The following is a 6,000-nucleotide window of genomic DNA, read 5'->3' on the forward strand; positions in this document are numbered from 1 at the left end:
GTCGTACAGAGAGAGACAGAGAGAGAGAGAGAGAGAGAGAGAGAGAGAGAGAGAGAGAGAGAGAGAGGGAGAGAGAGGGAGAGAGAGTGTCCCTCTTGCTGGGGGAGTACAGTCTGTGTCACATTAGCCTTTGCAAACCAAGGTGGTCAACTGTCCTTGCCTTCTCAACTCATGAAGCTATATCTGTGTGTCGCTGCGTCTCGCTGGGAAGTTCCTGGTCACGGCCCGAAGTTTGAATATAGTCACTTAATTAATGGTCAACCCAGCAGCTGTCAAGAGGGACTACTTCAGGACGAACAGCCCAATTTAATCTGAGGTCTGAGGTACAGGTCTGGGGTCAAATGGCCTATTCCTGGAGGGCAAAGCTAGAGAGAATGTGGAGCAGAGAGAGAGAGAGAGAGAGAGAGAGAGAGAGAGGCTGTAACTGACCTCACAGGCTGAAAAGAGGACAGGACCATGAGCATATTAAAAAGGGGAGGAGTGACAAGGCAGTCTGGGAGTCCGAGAACAAACTCTCTGACTGTTAACAAGACTGGCTGTCAGCGTATGTCAGATGCTGCGTCAGGATGTGGGAGATATTCATAAATAAAGAAAGAAAAGTGGGTCGCGTTTTGGACCTTTTATTTCCCAGGATGCAGTCTGTTCTTGAGTTTAAATTCCATTGAGGAATGAGCACCAAGCAATGCTTGACACCAAAAAGGATTTACCCCAAACAAAAGCTTTAAAAGACCACCGATGGATCTGAATTGTTCAGACCTGATAAAAATGTCCTCGGGAATATCCGTTTCCCACCTCGGACTTGTCAGGTGGTGTTCGGCACGTAGGCAACCCATCGGACGCAAACCATCGGATTTAAACACAGTGAAAGAGAGGCTAGTTTGGGGTAAAGAGTTGTAATTTTTTGTTCCCGCTGTTCCTCGGTGGGACGGCAGTCAGAGAATCAAGTCTGGCGGCAGTTGTTCAGTCGTTCTGCTGAGCACAGGCTCTCACAGCCGCCTGCAATAAACCTTGAAAGAAGAAAAAGATGGACACAGAGAGAGAGGGAGAGAGAGAGAAAGCCGCAAAAGGGACGCGGCAGCCTTTTGACAATAATAGCCATCACAAAGCATGCTAATTTATACTCCTAGTAATGACTGGCAAGGAAAGATAATGAGCCGCAATCTGACAAGAAAGGGAGTTTACCCTTATCTGCCGCTATTCAAAGCAGGGATCCTTCACCTGCTCTTTTACGGGCCTCCTGTCTTCACTCGCTGCCACATGTCACCGCAGGAAAACAAAGGCGGCATTATTGGGCAGCAGTTTTCTGACAAACATGCCAAATTAAATCCCTTACATATGCAACAGCTATTGACGACTAAACCTATTTTCCTTTAAAGAGATTAGTCCGGCTGATGCTTTTGACAGGATGATGATCTTTAGTCTTTTCTCTTCCCGTCCCCTTAATTCCCTGCCCCTACCCATTCTGTCGTGGATAATTGCATTTGTGTAGAGAGAGAGAGAGAGAGAGAGAGAGAGAGAGAGTGGACGACTTTCAGGAGGGAGGGAGAGAGGCGGGTGGGGGGGTGAGCAAAATAAATGCAGTGCTCTGTGTTACGCCGGTAACAGTGTCTCTCACTGGGGCGAGAGAGCGCAGGCCGAGGACGCCGATGCCGCTGCTCATGGCTGTTTGTTATTTTCGCGGCGATGGGGGCGCGGGGCTGGCTGGCAGGCAGGGGCCCCGTTCTCCTCTGAGATCCAGGCTTATCAGCAGACACAACAAGGCCGGCGGGGGGAAACGGGCTGCGGAGGGAAGACAGGCCTCCTCCCAGTCTCACACAGGGCCAGTTTTTTCAGTTTTTTTTTAAAGGGGAATCTTTTTTTCTTGGCCTACGTAACCGCGGCTTTTCGACGGCTTGGGTCGAGGCTCGTTGCAGCGATCAAGTTGAGAAACACAGCGCCGTGCCCCTCAACCCCCTCACAACCCCCCACCGTCCCCGCACATATCTCTCTAACACTCGGACGATGTCAATTCCCAAGGTATCGCTCTCGAAAACCCAACGTATGTAAGTTCGGGTTCGTTAGGCCAACACCTCAGCAATGCACTTTCGTTCTTTTGCATTGGCACTTTTTGCATTGTTGTCATGTAAAAAAGTGATTAGACTGATACACAAAAAGATCTGAATCCATATTACCCAACCTTTACTGAGCTGTGTTCACTTTCAGATGTTCACTTTTTGTGGTGCAGATTTTAACTGATTAATTGTAAACACCACCAAATTCCCCAATCGTGTGTAAGAAAGCGAGATTCCACAACGTCAGAGGAGGCTCTGAACGAGAGAAACGCCAGAAGTGGCCGTAAACAGATGCCTAGTGTTGTGGGGCCAGACGGACACGACTTTCTTTCAGGGCAGGTTGCTGGGGCCCACAGCCGGCCTGCTTTCAGACGACCCATGCACCTGCGTCCCAGGTGTGCGTCGACGGCACTTGTCACCACCCGTCACTCAAGAAGCAGCCGCAGTGGAAATTAAGCTCTGTCACCACAACCGAATTTTAATGAGTCACGTCGGTTGTTCTGGCTCTCGTTAATAATCTTCAAAATGCTGCGCTTTAATAACGTACAACTACCCCCTTATCCCACTCCTCCCCCATCGTTCTGTGTGAGTTACTTTTACATGAGCACACAAATGTGACAAAATCTGAAGTGAAAACAAAAACTGTTCATAAATAATCCAGTTTCAACACAAAAACAAATGTCAGATAAAAATCCATTTTAGTTTTTTTCTCGGTAAGTCTTATTGATGACCTTTTAGGTCTTTGTTTGGCGTTTTAAATCTTTTACCAAACAAAACTGCAGTTTGACAAATGATGAGTGAATAACACTTTTATAAACTACTTTTTTTTACTTTCTTGGCGGTGGGGGGGTGCCGGTGTGGAAACTGGTCTGAGCTCAGAAATCGCAGATCAGTCGGAGCGCATGACTCCCTCGGCAGTCGGTGACACACTAATGTGTTGTGGAGCCTGGCACTTTGTGTCCATCTGCTGTTCTGAAAGAGAAGCAATTCATATTAATAATGCGACGCAACGTTTACATGGCAGTGTCACAGGAGCCCTTTCAGGACTCATCTCTGAAACAGGATTAATTCATGGGGTGTATCCACGAGCAAGCCGTACGCCAACCACACGACACACCGCCTCGAAATCAGGGGACTTGTGCGCGTCTTTCACGATTAGCCAGAGCACTGAAGCTCTGAGTATTATTTTAGTGTCTCCTGGCCTCGGCCGCAGTCCCGGCAAGCTAAAAGGAGACATGTCTCTCTCTCATCTTTCATAGCATTATCCCCATTGTTAAGTGGCCGATAATACCGTGTTTAGTACACAATCGACTGCTTCGTGCGTGATTTGAACTCTCTGAGATGCGCATTAAGTGCACGTGCCCACTTCACCGCCGAAGCTCTGTCCAAATATTTATAGCAATTCCTTGTGACATCATCCTTTGATCTCCAGGTTGATTATTTCAACAAATTCACTTATAAACCCGAGATTTCACAGAGAAACCACATCAGGCAAAATCCACAGGAGCCGGCGAGCTAATTACAAGGGCTCTGTCTGAAGGTCCCTCGCACTTATTTCTGCATCTGCGGCAGAAGGACAGTCATTTTTAATGAGGATCAGCTAAATTAGCGATGGATTCTGAGTTTATACACACGATATGGGGAGCTGATGCTTAATGCAAAGCGAACACACTGCGAGTAAAACATGGTTGTGTTGTGACACTGGGCTGGATCTGTGAAAGCAATTTCATTCAGCGGATAATGATAACAAAAAGCTTTTTTTCACGATTATTCTGACAAATATATTCTTCAAAATTTAAATCTCAGTCTTATAAATCTCTCGTCTATATGTTTCTTGTTTCAGTCTTTGTTCTTGTTAGCAAAGGATTTTCACCCTTCAGTTTTCCAATGGCCATATCTATGAACATTAATTCCTGACCCTGACTTGCTAGTTTTCAAATTTACATTAAGCAGCGGTCAGTTGAGTTTATTGTGGGTTTTAGCTCAAGCACACGGAGAGACCTGTCAGAAAGCCGCCACAGAGGCTGATGGACAGGAAACTGTGCCATGAGAAAGCTTTCAAAAAAAGAATAAACCAAAGAAAGAAAGAAAGAAATCGAATAAATAAATAAACGTAGATAGACAGATTGATTGATTGATAGGTAGATAGATAGAGAGACATGTATCATCCTTCAAAGATAATTCTGAGTTACTTTTAAAGAGGGACTGAAGTCCAGGGGGACCATGTTTATGTGACAACAAGGTAACAAAAATGAATCACAATATTAGCTATACTGTAATGTCAGCACAGGTATCGGTCACACAGAGACTGACGTGCGGGGGGAGAGGGAGGTGGGCAGTAAAAAGGGGGCAACAAAGCAAAGCACCAGAATAAACACGGCGTCTCTCTCCAAACGCAGGTAGGCAGGGACAAGCGCCGCGGTGTTATTGTCTGCTCGGTTTTGATAAGCCCCCCAACACCTCTTAATATTCATTAGGCATCAAACAACTCATTTTTAACCTCGAGAGATTACTCTCCCGGCTGTTTAAACTGACAGGGTGGTGAACTCTAATTGAAATGAAGCGGGGGCGCTTGATCTCCGGGTTTTAACGAACGCGCTCATCGAGGGTGACTGATGAACTTTGAAGTGGATACACGGAGGGGTGGAAGGATGCTTCTCCCTCGAATTTAGCTGATGGCTATATTTGTTTCCGAGGGCCCTGCTAAAGATGTTATCTGGAAGCTGGCAAACCTCGGGAGCATCGCACTGCCAGACCAGCTCTCTACATTAGTCTGGGAGCGTGACAGATGTTCCCATTTGTGTTATGACGAGGACACAACACACACACACACAGAGACAGACCTATCTATCTGTCTGTTAGGGGCCCGATCCTTTAAGGGAATGTTAATCTTTTTCTTTTTTCTTCTCTTCTTCTCCTGCTCTACCCGTCTTCAGATGTGAAGGTGACTGGCTGTGCGGATGACAGCCGCCGTGCTCGGCTCAAGTCAACTGATTCCCTCTCTCTGTGGGAGAATGAATCCCTGGAGTTGCCAGCGGGCTCGGCATCATGGTCTCCTAACACACCACCTGTTTGTTTGTTATTTTAAAAGCACACTGTTGCTCCTAGTGACGTTTGCAGGAGAGAGAGAATCTACGTCACCCATTTTGTTATTGCCATTATAACCGGACAGCGTCAAATTGTGATGTTTGTTTCCTATTGTGCAAACATGTCTCCTTCGTCATCATCTTTATCTCCAGCCTCTATGACTCCTATGCACCTTCACAATCCATAAATAAAGAATAAGAACAACAAGAAGACCAAGAAGAGGAAGAAGAGGAAGAAGAAGAGGAAGAATATACTCATAGTGTTATATTTGTTTCTTTCCAGTTGGGTTTGGATTTGTATCTCACCCACAGATCTGAAGCCCACCATTGAAGCATGTCAATCCCCTTCACCGTCTTCAACCATAACTTTACTTTGATGTCATTTTAGGAGTTCCATTGCCTAATAGTCTCCCACCGTTACCAAAAACTTGAGCGCAACCTTGAAATTACCCCTCATGCACGCTTACTTGTTCTAGCCAACGCAGGGTAAGCACTACAGCACCAGTAAAAGTAGATTTAATAGAAACTCAGGTTCCACAGCTTTTAATATAATCACCTCAAATCAATGCTAATTCAGGACAGGCACACATTCTGAAGTATGGCCAAATTCTCCCAGCTTATTTCTTAGCGTGTACTGTATCTCTTTTCCCTTTATATATATATATATATATATATATATATATATATATGTGTGTGTGTGTGTGTGTGTGTGTGTGTGTGTGTGTGTGTGTGTGTGTGTGTGTGTGTGTGTCTCCCTAACGCACATTGTGAGTTGATGCCAAAAGGGTAAAATTCTATTTATGAATTCCGTTTCAATCTATTTTTTTCCTTCCTTTTCTTTTTTTCCCATTGTTGGTGACACA

The 6,000-nt window shown here is 45.6% G+C and overlaps 1 long non-coding RNA gene across 1 annotated transcript in view; it reads left to right on the forward strand.

Moving 5' to 3' along the window:
• The window catches only part of LOC136750527 (uncharacterized), a 28,293-nt gene extending 22,517 nt beyond the window's left edge, over positions 1–5,776 (forward strand). Inside the window, exon 3 of the long non-coding RNA XR_010816879.1 lies at positions 4,988–5,776. This is a non-coding gene — a long non-coding RNA (uncharacterized LOC136750527). The remainder of the gene's footprint in view (positions 1–4,987) is intronic.
• The last annotated feature ends 224 nt before the right edge of the window (positions 5,777–6,000 follow it).

Source organism: Amia ocellicauda, chromosome 5 (genome assembly GCF_036373705.1).
Source record: "Amia ocellicauda isolate fAmiCal2 chromosome 5, fAmiCal2.hap1, whole genome shotgun sequence".
Lineage (NCBI taxonomy): Eukaryota > Metazoa > Chordata > Actinopteri > Amiiformes > Amiidae > Amia > Amia ocellicauda.